At 45.4% G+C, this 16,085-nt stretch overlaps 1 protein-coding gene across 3 annotated transcripts in view; it reads right to left on the reverse strand.

The window, feature by feature from the left end:
* LOC105233232 (receptor-type tyrosine-protein phosphatase kappa) overlaps positions 1-15,299 on the reverse strand; it is a 60,397-nt gene extending 45,098 nt beyond the window's left edge. For 2 of the 3 annotated variants that reach the window (XR_007423736.1, XR_007423735.1), the window contains exon 1: positions 62-15,299. The gene's annotated coding sequence lies outside the window, so the exon portion shown is untranslated. The remainder of the gene's footprint in view (positions 1-61) is intronic. The other variant, XM_049462452.1, reaches the window with a different exon arrangement.
* Between the last annotated feature and the right edge of the window lie 786 nt (positions 15,300-16,085).

Here is a 16,085-nt window from a genome sequence, read left to right on the forward strand (position 1 = left end):
TGACATTATTCCTGACCACTATGCACGATCTAGGTCTCTCGCTGGAGATGTCCCAGATTACCTTGTTTTGTTCCGTCTTGAGGCCTTTGACCTCTCCTTTGTAGACCCAAGGTTCTTGGATCAACAGAACGCCCAACTTATCCGCTGTGAACCTGCTCGTAATCACTGCTGAGGCCCCCGCCGCGTGATGCAGGTTCACTTGGGCAACTTCCACGTCGACGGCCATTAAGGTAGTGGCTCGAGGGGGGGCATGTCCACATCCCCTCCGTCGTTCGCGCTGCTGTTCACTGGGTCGTGGTCCTCTAGTCCCTCGAGGAGTTCCTGGGTGGAGGGTAGCTCGGTTTCCTGGGCATCCAGGACGTCAGCGGTAGCGACCTTCGTGGTCTGCTCAACCCTGCTCACGCCCGGTTGTTTTGCCTCGGCGTCCAACTGCATCCTCTCCATCACCTTGATTGCCATCGTTCCTGTCCGTGTTGACGCGCTACCACTCGGCTGGGTGGCAGTCTTCCTGTGGTCACTGGTTTGTGCGGCCTCATGACCACCTTGCTGAACCTGTAAAACAGGCGGAAGCCATGCCATCTCCATCCTCGTAGTCCTCCTTTGTCCTCCAACTGGCTACTAACAACTCGCCAGGCCGCGATGCTAAGGCCCCGGTTTTGGCTCTTGATTAGGTTCAGGGCAAACTGGTACGGCTTGTCATCACTGCGCTGGAGAAACACCGTCATCCTGTGCATGACCGGCAGGTCCTCCGCCCTTTTTGCACAGAGGACTGGACCGGTCCAGCCACTTAACTTTGGGGTGAATTCCCGCAGACAGTCGGCGGACGCCTGGTCATTGCAGTCCACCTGTAGCATGCCACCTCTAAAGTCAACCCCAAGGAAGGACGCCGCGTATTCAGCTCCGCCGGCTACCTCTTCTAGGAGGAGGTTTTGGAGCACCGTGAGCTGCTCCGACTCGGTTGTCCTTCGGCCCTCTTGCTGCTGTCCCTCGGCCTTTTCGAACGGGGGGGCGCCTGTGGTGTCAGTTGACCGCTCTCCTCTTTACGGTCTCTGCAAAGGTGACCGCCTTCCCGTCACCGCGCGTTTCGGTCAGTGGTGCACTAACCTGGCCACGGTCTATAGACCGGCTGCCTTGCGCACTTTCCGACGCTGCCTTGCCACGTTCCCTTGTTGGGGATATCGCGGTGTCCGCGTACCGTCGCTTGGCCAGGGATTCCGCCGATTCGGGGGTCATCCCATCCCGGAGGTACCGCATATACCACTTGAGGCAGGCACCGCTCATGGCCTTCTTCCGAGGGTCATCGTACCCGCCGGGTTTGTCCACCGTTGGGAGAGATCTCTGCCCTCCCCTCCTGTGCCTCCTTCTCCTCCTGCGTGCGCCACCGGCCTCTGCCCAATGCGACTCTCCCGAGTCCGAGTGGCTTGGCCTATTTCGGTGGGTCCTGGTGGTGCTTTGGGCTGCATCCGCGGTATTGACGTCTGTTGAGCGGCGGACGCCGCTGCTAGAGGGCATGTCGTCTTCGTCCTCCCTGGCATGCTCCTCGAACAGCGCCCGCTCCTCTGGCGAGAGTGCATCAAGGTAGCTAAACTTCCGTTTGGCTCCCTGACCTCCCCGGCCTCCAGCTGCTCCGTCTGCTCTTACCTTCTCCCTGTCGTGTTCCGTATCCGTTGTCCTAATTCGTTGCGTTGTCGATTCATCTTGATTTGTTGTTGTTGTTTTGGTTTTTGTATTTGTATCCATCTTGTTCGTACGACCCTTGGCTCAACGGGGTAAGCTGTCGGGTCTTCTTGTTAAATGGGGAACTAGGGAGTCCGCTACGCCAGAGCCCCTTGGCGCGGTAAGGCCACAGTTACACCCCAATTCGGCCCGGTGTTGCGGAGGCTCCGTTAGAGAACAGCCGAATGTTCCTCCTAGCTGCAAATCATCCAATGGGCACGGGTCGCATGACACCCTGGATTAGGAAGTGGTAGTCCTTGGTCGCCGTCCGCATGCGGCGCCCTTGCGACTAAGCCTCTGCACCGCGACAAGGTGCCTACCATTAGCAGAGGTATAGGTAGGTAGGTAGGAGTGCAGCCCTATCGGGCTCAATTAGCACTGATGTGCCATTTTGATACACTGCTCGTGGAACCTCCTGTATCTGCTGTTACGTTCCACCTTCTCTCTCAAACCATTTTGAGGTTTCGATGAAACTACTTATGTCCGATATGCTTTTGGTGGAAATCCATTCAAGGTTTGGTGCTTGGTGGATTCCGAGTGTTTTATGTCGGATCTGTGCCAGAGCTGGGCATTCGCAGAGAAAGCGGAAGATTGTTTCCTTGTTCCCTGCTACTCCGCAGCCACGGCAGATGTCGTTGTAGGGCATACCCATTTTGGACGCATGTTCCCCAAATGGCCAGTGCCCTGTTGTGGTAGCTGTTATTCTGTATATACTTTTCCTTGACCTATTTAATACGTCGTTGGTTCTTTTCCTGTCGTATGTTGGCCATAATTGTTTAGCTATGACGAATTTTGTAGTGTTTTTCCACCTGTTGTTAGCAATTTGTTGAAATTGTCTATTGATCTCTCCTTTGATCGATCCTAGCGGGCTCGGTATGAGCTCCGCCTCGGATTCATTGAGGAAAGCTCCTGCCTTTGCCAACTCATTTGCTTTTTCGTTACCGAAAATGTTCCTGTGGCCGGGAACCCAGATCAAGTTTAGCTGGAGCTTGTCTTTTATTGAGCTTAGCGCTCTCTTGCAGTTGTGGACTATACTGGAATTTGTCATGGGTGAAGACAATGCCAGGACGGCCGCCTGGCTATCCGTAAATATAGTTGCTTTATGTATATTCCCGTGGTTTTCTAATAGAACTTCGCAGGCTTTTTCTATGCCTAGTACTTCTGCTTGGAAGATGCTAGCCGAGTTCGGTAGACGTATAGAGAGAGATATGCCCAGATCAGCGAAGAATTCCCCCGTGCCCACTCCGCAGTCCATTTTGGACCCGTCGGTATAGACTGAGGTGGTACCCTCCTCTGCAATTGAACCTCTTCTCCATTCTCGCCTAGATGGTATTCTCACCTGGAAGTGCCTATTGAAATCCAGCTTTGGGAGAATGTAGTCTGATTTATTAATAGTGAGTTTGTTTAGGATTACGCTATGTCCGTAGTTCTGCTGATTCCAACCTCCCAATTCTTTTATTCTCATCGCCGCAATAGCTGCTGTTTTTTGAATGAAAATGTCCATTGGTAGTTGATGCAAGATCACATTGAGCGCATCAGTCGGACATGACCTGATTGCGCTTGTAACACCCGCACATGCTGCTCTTTGTATTCCATTTAATTTTCTTATGTTGTACAGTTTGTTTAGCGCTGGCCACCATACCAGAGCTCCATATGTGAGTATGGGTCTTATGACCGCCGTGTACATCCACATGATTATACTTGGTTTGAGGCCCCAATTCTTGTTGACAATTTTCTTACAAGTATAGTAGGCCATGTATGCTTTGTTTATTCTTTTTTCTATATTTATTTTCCAGGACAGTTTGGCGTCAATCTCCACCCCCAAATACTTAGCTGTTGGGGATAGAGTGAGTGTTGTGCCGTTTAGTACCGGAAGTTGAAACTGAGGTATTTTGGTTCTGCTCGTGAATAGCATCAGTTCTGTTTTGTTCGGGTTAACTCCTAGACCATTGCTTTTAGCCCATAGGTTTAACCTACGAAGTGCTCTTTCCATAATCTCGCTGACTGTTGAAGGAAACATACCTGATACCAACAACACTATATCGTCTGCATACGCTACTGCTTTCACTCCTCCACCGTTTAGTTGGAGGAGTATTTCGTTCAGCGCTACAACCCATAGAAGCGGAGAGAGGACCCCCCCTTGAGGCGTCCCTCTACTCACATAACTTGTTTGTGTTGCAGCGCCGTTTGAAGCTATAATCTTCATATTCTCAAGCATCGATAGTATCCATCTGCTCACAGTGTCATCTATGCCACCATGCGCCAGAGAATTAATTATCGCATTTACTTCTATGTTATTGAAGTCGCCCTCTATGTCTAGAAAAGCAGCCATGGTGTATTGTTTGAGGTGTAGTGATTTTTCAATCACACTTATCACCTCGTGAAGGGCGGTTTCGGTTGATCGGCCCTTTATGTACGCATGATGGGACTTCGATAACTTCCCCGCCATTATTGTTCTTACGTGTAGATCTATTAGCCTTTCTAGTACCTTCAGCATAAATGAGGTAAGGCTTATAGGTCTAAAATCCTTGGCATTCTCATGTGTTCTTCTGCCTGGTTTCGGAAGGAACACAACTTTACTCCTTTTCAAACTTCTTGGGATGTAAGATAGTTGAATGCTCGCTTTGTATATATTTTCAAGCCTTAGAACCATTGGTTCTACCAGTTTTTGCAGCATTATGGGCATAATCCCGTCAGGACCTGCCGCTTTAAATGGTGCAAAACTATTTATGGCATATTTGATTTTTCTTTTGTCTACTATTTGGCTTCGATAGTCAGCTGCGTTCACCGGTGGTTCCGGTTGAACCCTCGTTGAAGGTGTTTCCTGACTCCCGGGGAAGTGTGTTTTGATTAGTACCTCCAGAGACTCTTTTGCCGAGGAGGTCCAATCACTTCCCTCCGCCCTAATGTAGGCAGTATTAATATGGTCTTTGGATAGCATTTTACTCAGCCTAGCGGTTTCTCTGTAACTTTCAATCGATGTGCAGAAAGCTCGCCATGAGTCATTTTTAGCTTTCCTGACTGCTTTTTTGTATTCCTTCATAAGGTCTTTATATGGCTGCCATATTTTAGTTCTAAAACTCTCATTGAAAGCTTTGCTTAGTTGTGTTCTCAAATTCTTGAGTTCACTGTTCCACCAAGGAAGAGACTTTCTCTTTTTCAAAACTGTTAGCGGAGTAGATTTATTAAAAGTTGTGATTAGGATTTTTTCCAACTTCTCTACTTCTGAATCTAGTTCCTCTGGATTTCAGATACTCTTATAGCCTCCCTTTTCGAGGCATTTTGTTGCTATACGGGTAAATTTTCCCCATGCCGTTCTTTTAGGGTTCCGGTATGTGAGAGGCGCAATGTACCTCTCGCGGATGCTGAAGAGTATCCAGGAGTGATCCGACATGGAAGGCTCATCGGACACCCTCCAGTTATCCACAACGAGACTGTCTGTGTCTGTTGATAGCGTGAGGTCTAGAACTTCCTCCCACCCCGGGAACCTATCCGAGCTTGGGAAAATAAAGGTTGGCTTATCTCCCTTGTTGCAAATACTTAGCTTACTGTTCAAAATATACTGCAAGAGTGACTCACCTCTGGTGTTTATACTGGAGCTACCCCATACGGTGTGCCTTGCATTTGCATCACACCCTATTAGGACATCATCCTTCTTGTTCCCCTCTACTAGCTTGGTGAGCGGGGCCGGTGGTATATCTTCGTCATGGGCCAAGTAGGCCGAGACCAAGAAGAAGGGCTTTTCCTTCTGTTCCACTTTCACCACTGTGATATCTGCTGTGCTGTAATTAGGACAAAGAAATGCATTTATACTTTTATTGATAAGAATTCATGCCCGAGGTTTACCTCTGTTCCGCGTGTAAAACAGGTTATAATTGCTGCTATTTAGTCCTTTTATGGAGTCTTCATTGACCCAGGGCTCCTGTATTAGGCTGATGTCGATGCCCCCCTCGTTCACGAGGGTTGTCAGATTCGCTGTAGCACTCTTCGAGTGCTGCAGGTTAATCTGTACGCATCTTATGTTGTTGTTATTGGGCATCTCGGGGTTCTTCAATGCCCACATTCCTTAGCAACTGGCTGGCGTCGTCGACCTCTTCCGTGTCGTCTTCGTCAGCCGCTTTGTCGCCTTGGAAGATTTTTATTCTTGCCTTGCGTATTCCGAAGCTGATTTTGTTGTCAGTCTTCTTCAGAGCCTCAATGGACTCATCACAAATGGCTACTAGTATTGGCTTGCTTGATTTGTTCGGGTTTTCCTCCTTTATAAGCTGCCACTCAACTATACCAGGTATAGATTTATTCTGCAGCTTAATGCACCTCAGGAGTTTTTCGCCTGGCTCCTCTAGTGGGGGTAACCAAATGCGAGCCCGAGGCCTCTTTGGAATATCCCTGGCGGGTATAAGCCTCAATTGGAGGCCTACAAAGGCGTTGCTAATTTTAGCAACACTACCCGTCAGAAAATCCAGCGAGGCCTGGTCCGCGCACTTGATGACCCTGTAGCCCCTGAGGGTCTCAAAGGAGTCAAACTCCGGGTGGGGACCCGCAGGATTGTCGAGTACATAGCTTAGCACCATACTCGACAATCTGACATCTATCTCCACCCATCTCTCCTGAATAGTGCTCGGAGAGGAGGATTTCCCATCTATTATGGCCACCTGCATATAGGACCTGCATAGATTTGAGGCGCTTTGTTTCAGCCTCATCAACTGGGGTACCGGCTGCCTGATCTTTGGCTATCTTCCCTAGTATGAAGACCGCCCTCTGGTACCGGTTTTTCCTCAGCTGATTCTGGGATTTTTTTCGTTTCTTTCTGCTGTCTTTAGCCGCCCGTGCACTTTGGTTGGTGCTCATGGCAGCCTTGGAGGTGGACGCCTCCTACTTTAAGTTTGATGGTTTGTCTGCTGTATCTACCGGTGTACTTTGGTTGGTACGTCCGGTAGTACTCTTACTTGTCTCCTGGCTGGAGGCAAGCAATTCGTCCTCTACGGATTCCGTGATCGGATTCCTATAATTCATGTCCGTAGTCGTCGCTGTTGTCGTCGTCATGGTTGTTGTTGTAGTTGTTGTTGTTGTTGTTAAGTTGTTTGTTACATTCATGTTTTGGTCCCACGAGTAATCCGGAAAGGGTTGGTCACTCGTCCGCAGAGCCGGTATACGGAGAGAAGGCGATTTATACCTCCGACCTCGCCCGGGCATCGGAGGGGAGAGGTATACTTGCACATAATTTAATTAGCAAAACTTAATTAAAAACTGTTTACCTCTGATGCTGTAAACACAAAGGAGGCAAAGGTGTAGCGCTGACGTCTGTACGTGCTATTAGCTGGTTTTTACTCTTCTCTTGAGCATTAGTTAAAAAAATTGTTAATTTTGTTCAGCGAGTGGAAAAAAGTAACTCAATGCCCCTTAGAAGTTCTTAATCTTTAAAATTACAATTATAATTGGTTGTTAAATGCTATGTCACCGCTTCTATGTGTATGGCATATGCATATGTACCTGTTAGATGTAAACAAGCATTTGTTACCGAATATCTTAGCTATAATATGACTTCCTTCATGCTGAAGGGGATGGAAAAAGTAATAGACAACCATATCAGATCTGAAGCGGTGAAGGTCGCACCCCTACATGCCAGACAACACGCGTACAGAGCGGGTAGATCCACAAATACTGCTCTGTACCAACTGACGTCTGAGCTGCAGGATTCGCTGGATAATTACGAGGTTGCGATCTGCGCCTTCCTAGACATTGAGGGCGGCTTTGATAATGCGTCTCACACTAGCGTGATCAAGGCACTCGAGAGAAGGAACGATGGATAGAAGCGCACTAGGGTAGCAGAAACAACAGTGGGAGAAAGCAGGATTCGTCTTGTCACCACGAGGGGCTGCCCACAGGGTGGAGTTTTATCCCCTCTGCTATGGAGCCTGATAGTAGACGAACTACTCGCGTGGCCCACCAGCAATGGAATCCGCTGCCAAGGGTACGCGGACGACATTGTCATAATGGCGAGAGGCAGATTTGAGAACACTCTCTGTGACATCGTTCAAAGGGGCTTAAACTTGGTGCAACACGGTAGGGCTAAATATCAACCCAGCAAAAACCACCGTTCACTAAACGGTGATTCGGAAACTGTCAAACCTGCAAAGACTTGCATGTGTTTGTGCTTCGGGGGCAATGCGCACATGCCCCACGGCGGGACTGGAAGTCATACTTGAGCTCACACCGCTGCATCAGGTGATCAATCTAGCAGCAAAGCACACCATGCTACTAATGTCAGCAGAAGGCTACGGAAGAGGGAAGATAATGTTCTCTAAACAGATGGACGCTCTAGCGGAAAGCACACCGCTGGCCCTCTTCCCAAGGGACGGCACAACGAAGAAAATTAACCTCAAGAAGAATTTTAAAGTAACTCTAGGCAGCAAGACGGAGTGGAATGATTCCACGCTCAAAAGGCTGCTGGAAGACAGTACCATTCAGTGGTACACTGATGGCTCAAAAACACCGGAAGGTATTGGGGCAGGTATTGCGGGACCGCGTACTAAGTTGTCCATACCTATGGGCTGCTTCCCAAGTATCTTTCATGCTGAAGTTTTTGCCATTAGTCAGTGCGCTGAAGTCAACCACAGCCGCAACTATCGCAACCAGCGCATAGCTATTTTCAGCGATAATCAAGCGGCACTAAAGGCGATCTCATCATACGAGACCAAATCGCTTTTAGTCGAGGAATGCACAGAAAGGCTAAACCGCCTGTCCTTGTGCAACCTCCAGCACCTGTGCTGGAAGCTATTGCACCGGTGACGCCGAAGCCTGTGGAGACTTGGTCGGTCGTTGTCAGGAGTAAGGGGTCTGCAACTTCCTCCAAAGAGGTGATTAAAAACGTAGTGAAGGAGGTGGGTCCCTCACTTGGTGTGAGGATCCACGAGGTTAGGCCTATCAAGGGTGGTGGGGCGGTTATTCGCATTCCCTTCGTCCTAGAGAGGGAGAGAGTCGCGAATAACAAAAAATTCGAGGAGGTGGGGTTGGACGTCTCTGTCAACCGGAAGTTGGGTCGTCGGGTGGTGGTCCAAGGGGTCCATACGGAGATCCCCCATGAAGAATTCATGGAGGAACTTCTCCGGCTGAACCTCCAGGACTTCAGCCCGGCATCCCAGAGGACTGACGTGAGGATGGTCAGTCGTCCCTGGAAGGTGGACGCTGACGGTAGCACCAATGTCGTCCTTGAGGATCCGGACAAATTGATGTCCGCCCTCTTGGAGGCAGGTCGGTACTACATAAAGTGGTTCTCCTTCAGGGTGCGACCGAATAGCCCCGTCGCTGGATGCTTTCGCTGTATGGGATTTGACCATAGGGTGGCTGAATGTAGGGCTAGATAAGATGTCTGCCGGAGGTGCGGTCAGGAAGGCCACAAAGCTGCCAGTTGCGTCAATGCAATGCACTGTGAGTTTAAGGGAAGGCCAGCCCATTTATCCTAGGGTTGGTTATCGATGTGGTTTAGTAAGGTATCCCGGCATTCGTCGGGATATCAAAGCCACAGTCGAGGCGAGGCATTAAGCGAATGGGTGGTGGCTAATAGCCTCCACATTTTGAATGAACCGAGCGAATGGTATACATTCGATGGGCCTGGGGGCGTGAGCGACATTGACGTGACGCTTATGAATGAGGCAGCAAGTAGGGCTTTCATTGTTAGATGGGAGGTTAGGGGAGGGTGGGGATTGAGTGACCATAATTTGCTTCAAATTATGGTTACCCCTCGATCCCCTCCCTCACCTTATGAGAGTCCATTGCGGCGATGGCGTACCACTGGTACTGACTGGAACCAATATGGACTCTTGGTTAGGGAAGCGGTATCCGATATACCGCTTAGTGAGTTTGAGGAGTTGGGGGTTGACGAGCAAATTGCTCGTCTATACGGGGTAGTTTGGGGGTTAAATGATAGGGTATTTAGGAGGTGTGAAAGTCGTAAGATTAGTAAAATTAAATGGTGGACGCGTGAGTTAACCTTGAAGAGGAGGACTGTCAGGCGTTTGAGGCGAAAGTTTCAACGCGCCCGACGGTCCAATTCTGATAGGCTGTCCCAGCTTAGGTATGAATTTAGTTGTGCGGATAGGGAGTATAAAGAGATGTTACTTAGTTAAAGTTAAAGAGGAAGAGTGGAGGAGTTTTGTTAGAGAGGATAGGAACGACCCCTGGGGTCAGGTCTATAGGATCTGCAGGGGTCATAGGAGGGACGATATCACCTCTTTTCGCCTCGGTGACACTTTGTTATCGTCGTGGTGAGAGTGTGCGGGGGTTCTGTTAGGTGTGTTCTTTCCTAGGACGGAGGTGCAGGTACCTCAAGCACAAGAGGCGCCTGTCCCTCCATTAGATGATGGGGGTTGGGGTACGCCTTTGGCCTGGTTAGGTCTAAACGGTCCCCAGGTTTTGATGATTTGAACGGAGAGATGTGTAAAAGCTTACGGAAGTTCATTCCGGAATACCTGGAGGCCATTTATAATAAGTGCGCCTGGGAGGAATACTTTCCACGCGATTGGAAAAGTGCTAGGGTTGTTCCTCTCCTGAAGTCCCCTAATAAGGTCAGGAGCGATCCTCGATCTTATCGGGGCATCAGTCTCCTTCCAATACTTGGAAAAGTGCTAGAAAGAGTCGTGGTGGACCGGTTTCAGGAGCTAACGCGGGGTATGTGGTCGGGTAGGCAGTTTGGGTTCAGGAAAGGACGCAGTATAGAGGACGAGTGGTTTTTTGTGCAGAATGTCGTTAGAGAGAATGTCAACAAGTATGTCCTTGGCATATTTGTTGACTTCAAGGGAGCATTTGACTACCTAAGCTGGGATCGAGTGTTGCAACGGCTGGAGGAGCTTGGCTGTCCGGAAATTACTCTTTGGCGGAGTTATTTTTCGGACAGAAAGGCCTCTCTTGTCGACATGAATGGGAATGTGGAGATTGGAGTTGTCCGATGCTGCCCGCAGGGTTCGATCTGTGGTCCATATATTTGGAACCTTATGATGGACACTCTGCTTGGGCATATCGAGCCACTCTGTAAATGTTGCGCGTATGCGGACGACCTTCTTCTTATGGTTGAAGGTCGCTAAAGGTTGGAATTAGAACGGGCGGGAGGAGATCTCTTAGAGATCGTTAATTCTTGGGGTTTAGGTGTGGGGGTTGACATATCGATGGACAAAACGTTGGCAATGCTGCTGAAAGGTAGATTGTCGCCGTTTCGTCCACCGATTGTCCGTGTGAACGGGGTAGGCATCAGATATGTGACGCAAGTCAAGGATGGGAAGACCTGACTTTTCAGTTGAATGTGGAGTTGCATTGCAACCGGGTGCCGGACCCAAAGCACGGCAGAGGTTTTAGATGGGCCTCGAACCCGACCAAGGTGGTTAGTGTATCCATTCCACACTGCCAATTGGTACTGAAAATGCTTAGCATTCTCAGGGCGCTGATCAACGCATTGATTTGATCCGCTGTGCTTTTGAGCGCCGTGGTACCCACGTAAAACACACCGGACGTTGTCCTTGTGCAGCCACGCCAAGCTGCTTCTAGGTGGGTATAACCGCTCCAGGTTTAAAGAATTAATTAACCTCCCCGGTGAGACACTCCGTCTCCTCGTTTCAATCTACACAGGGCATTGTAAGCTCAGGAAGCACCTGTCCAACATGGGCATGGTCTCCTGCGCTAACTGGCGGTTCTGCGACCCGGAACAGGAAACACCAGCTCACCTAATCCTAGATTGCACAGCAATCTGTGGAAAAAGGCTCAAGGCCCTGGATTCCGTTTATATCAGCAGGGATCACATCACCTCACTAGAGCCCGGAAAGCTACTGGAACTGTTAAGGCTACTGGGGCTCTGGGAGGTCAAGTGATATAGGAGAGGACACAATAGACCCTAGGTCGCGGTGCATTACCTCAATTAAAAATATTCTATTCTTTTCTATTCTAGCTATGTTTTACCTCCTGTGCTAGGAAATGAGTTACCAATATGTTAATCTTAACAGTTATAAGAAAAGAGGGCTTCTGTTTGGGTTAACAGTTTTTACCTATATAATACAAACATTCCTAGCTTAATTGTTACCCATTTGTTAGCAGTAGATAGGCCTGCTTATTTTATTTTCATCATTGTTTAACCTCTAACAAATGAATATACCTTAATATATAAATTATATGGGCAGACATATTTAGTGTTGTAACTTTTTTTCTATAACCGTCTATATAGTAGATTGTTGTTATAAAATAAGGTTATTATTTACTGTAAATCGATTCCTTCTTATATAATTCATAGTAGGGATTTGTTATTATGCCTTTTTCATATACCCTGCAAGACGGATATTTCTTAGCGAACGTGTAGTCGACCGGTTATTGCTCCTACGTAAAAATGCCCATACACGACACACAAGTGCGGTATGTGTGCGCGTGCGGTTTACTCGTGTATGGGCTTGTGCTCGTGCCGATCCATGTTCGCAAAAGTGTTTGATTTTTTACGATCGGTGCGCGCACATGTGTTTCGTGTATGGCGTTGTGTGCGGACAAAATCTCATTTCTCTCGTGTCGCTGAACAGTGAATGTCGCGGACGTACAATGGCAAGGGTAAAGGGGTAGCTTGCTTTAGAAGCTTCAAAAAATCGATTTTTTGGGAGGGAAAGAAATAATTGATTCAAGTGATTTTTTAATCATTTATCTTTTAGTTAAACTAAGAAAATTCAAAAAAAAGTGTAAAATTTCGCTCATATACCTGTTAGACGCTCGGTCACTATTTCCCTTCTAGCTTCGACAATATTTCGAATTCCAATCTATAACTTTGGGGAAATATTGTTAGATACTTTTTAAAGAGATTTAAGCACAAAAAATAAATCGTTTGTTTGAAGCTTCTAAAGCAGGCTCCCCCCTTATAAAGATTTCGTATCAGAATTTATTGATCTTATAAAAAATCAATTGGCAATATGGCAAACGAAAAGTAATAAATAAAGGGTGATTTTTTAAGAGCTTGATAACTTTTTTTAAAAAAAAAACGCATAAAATTTGCAAAATCTCATCGGTTCTTTATTTGAAACGTTAGATTGGTTCATGACATTTACTTTTTGAAGATAATTTCATTTAAATGTTGACCGCGGCTGCGTCTTAGGTGGTCCATTCGGAAAGTCCAATTTTGGGCAACTTTTTCGAGCATTTCGGCCGGAATAGCCCGAATTTCTTCGGAAATGTTGTCTTCCAAAGCTGGAATAGTTGCTGGCTTATTTCTGTAGACTTTAGACTTGACGTAGCCCCACAAAAAATAGTCTAAAGGCGTTAAATCGCATGATCTTGGTGGCCAACTTACGGGTCCATTTCTTGAGATGAATTGTTGTCCGAAGTTTTCCCTCAAAATGGCCATAGAATCGCGAGCTGTGTGGCATGTAGCGCCATCTTGTTGAAACCACATGTCAACCAAGTTCAGTTCTTCCATTTTTGGCAACAAAAAGTTTGTTAGCATCGAACGATAGCGATCGCCATTCACCGTAACGTTGCGTCCAACAGCATCTTTGAAAAAATACGGTCCAATGATTCCACCAGCGTACAAACCACACCAAACAGTGCATTTTTCGGGATGCATGGGCAGTTCTTGAACGGCTTCTGGTTGCTCTTCACCCCAAATGCGGCAATTTTGCTTATTTACGTAGCCATTCAACCAGAAATGAGCCTCATCGCTGAACAAAATTTGTCGATAAACACATTTCGAACCGAACACTGATTTTGGTAATAAAATTCAATGATTTGCAAGCGTTGCTCGTTAGTAAGTCTATTCATGATGAAATGTCAAAGCATACTGAGCATCTTTCTCTTTGACACCATGTCTGAAATCCCACGTGATCTGTCAAATACTAATGCATGAAAATCCTAACCTCAAAAAAATCACCCGTTATAAGAATAAAATTGAGAAAAATAAAAGTTGGAATAACTTATTAATAATATATATATAATATAATAAATACAAAGAAATCGATAAAAGTGCTACATCAGAAATGAATTTTGAAGAAATGTTCCGTTTGCCTGTTGCACGTGTTCACTATGTGAAGAACGAATCCAAAATGGATTTGTGTGGAGTGTATGGGCGAAACGAATTCACACAGATCGAACGCAGATGTGTTTTTCGAATGTCAAGAACCGATTCTTAATCGACTTCGACTACTGAAGATCGATTCTGAAAAATCGATTTTTTAACGAGAAAACTCGATTCTCGAGTAGAACCGGAATTGAGTTTACCATCCCTACTGGCAGCCATCGCGTGCACATATAAAACCTCCGCACAATAACCACCACAAAAAAAAAATGATTTTTTTTCATGTTATTTATATGGAAAACAGAAAATTTGAAAGAGGCACCTCTTAATATTAATATTAAGAGCTCATCTTTTGAGTGACTTTTCTTTACACATTTTCGAAAGTTTAGAGCCTGTTTTTCAGTTGAAAATAAAAGGTTGCCTCAGAATGACACACCCTAATATATATATATATAATATATATAATACATATATATATATAATACATATATGTATATATTGTCGGTTATACCCAACTGTTTTCTTTGCAGTATTTCCGTTTTTACCAAAAGTTACTTATAACTGTTTGATAACCGGTATTTTTTTTTGCAAAACCAATAAATAAAGTGAGAATAACTTAATGAGTTATTCTATGAAAGTTAAATCAACTTGTCACAAAATTTCATCGTAATAATATACATATGTATATGCAGAAATTGAGAAATGAAAAATGAAATATTAAAAGGAATCGATAGGACTCACTTTGATATCCGTCATGGGATTTTGGGGATTAGTGTTGGCCAAAGTGTGGGTCGGAAAGTTTTTCTCCCTGTAATCCTGCCCTCGGATAGTTCGGTGGGTTCCTTGCTTGCTGGCTTGTTGTTGTTTGTGTTTTTATTCCGCGCCCGATTTATATATTAATATGTAATTAATTACATATATTGCTTTTTGATGCGCGCCCGTATTCGTTTGATTATATATATATTATAATATATATATATTATTTATATTTCGCGCCCGTTTTCTTTTGTTTTTTATAACTGCTAATTTTTGCCACCGCACTGTTACTTATATGTTAGGCAAATGATTTATATATGTGTGCATGTATATATTTTTGCTTTTTTTTTTGCTCTAAACTTCGCTGTAGGGTTTGCGCCAGCACGCAATAATGACTTTGTTATTGTTATGCTGTACTTGTATATTTGTATGCACTTTCCCTCTTTTTTTCACTTACACTTATATGTATATAACATAAATATATATATTTTCTTTTCACTATGCTCTTTTTCAATTTTCGAGCACTTTAGCACTTTGTATTTGTACCTGTTTTCTGTTTCACTACACTTGTATGTTTTCCACTAAGCACTTTTTAGTTATTTATCAAATTTTTGTCATCTTGTCACCAATTTTTTCTTTAGTACTTCCTTTCTCTTTTTTTATATTTTTAGTTAAACTAGTTTGCTAGTTTTTCACCATAGTGCCATTCAGAATGGCTCGAAGGACCATAGTTACTTTACCACTTACATACGTACATAGATACTTTCTTTAGCACTTACACCTTAGCACCCACTCCGGAATAAAGCCTTTTTTGTTATGGCCAAATGATTGCCTTTTAATTCGTTAAGATATTCACAAGTTTTACAATTGCGTTTACAATATTTAAAGTATAATGTTAAAGAAAAAAATCTCCCTGGTCAGATACCAGTGAAGTGACAGTAAATGTATGGAAAACCGTGAATTCTTGGGCTCCTTGGTCGGATACCAATGGAGGCTGCACCAAATAATACATATATATAAAAAAAATCGAAATTAGATTGGATGAACTGCTGCGCGTTGAAGATCAACCGATGAGGCAAGATGGTTGGAGAAAAAACGAGAAAATCTGCTGCGCGCCGAAAATAGCCAAAAACCGTCAGCTGTTGTGTATCGCTCGTAGATCGTGATCGAAAGGGAAGCGGCCTCTTCCAGGACGAGGGCTTTTGCTGGTTGGGCTGTGGAGAGTTATGGTGGGTTGATGTACGGCATGTATTGGTGCGTGTGTGGGTGTAGACTACTGCTTCCAGTTGATGAGTGTTGTGAGTGTGAGTGTGCCAGTGTTGCTTTGTGAGTGGTGTGTTGTGTGGTGTATATTTAAAATATATATAATAATAAGTGCAACACATACGTGCATATATTTCCGGGTTTTTTATTCCATTACACAGATATGTGTACATGCCTATGTAATTAAACAATCAAATGGTACATACATAAATTAAATAACGTCGATGTTCAACGATCTGCCTTTCCGCTTAATTCGTATCTCCAAACACACCACAAAATAAAATACCAAAAAAAAAACAACAAAATTTATATAAGTCAAGTA

The sequence above is a fragment of the Bactrocera dorsalis genome, chromosome 1, assembly GCF_023373825.1.
Source record: "Bactrocera dorsalis isolate Fly_Bdor chromosome 1, ASM2337382v1, whole genome shotgun sequence".
NCBI classification, from domain to species: Eukaryota; Metazoa; Arthropoda; class Insecta; order Diptera; family Tephritidae; genus Bactrocera; species Bactrocera dorsalis.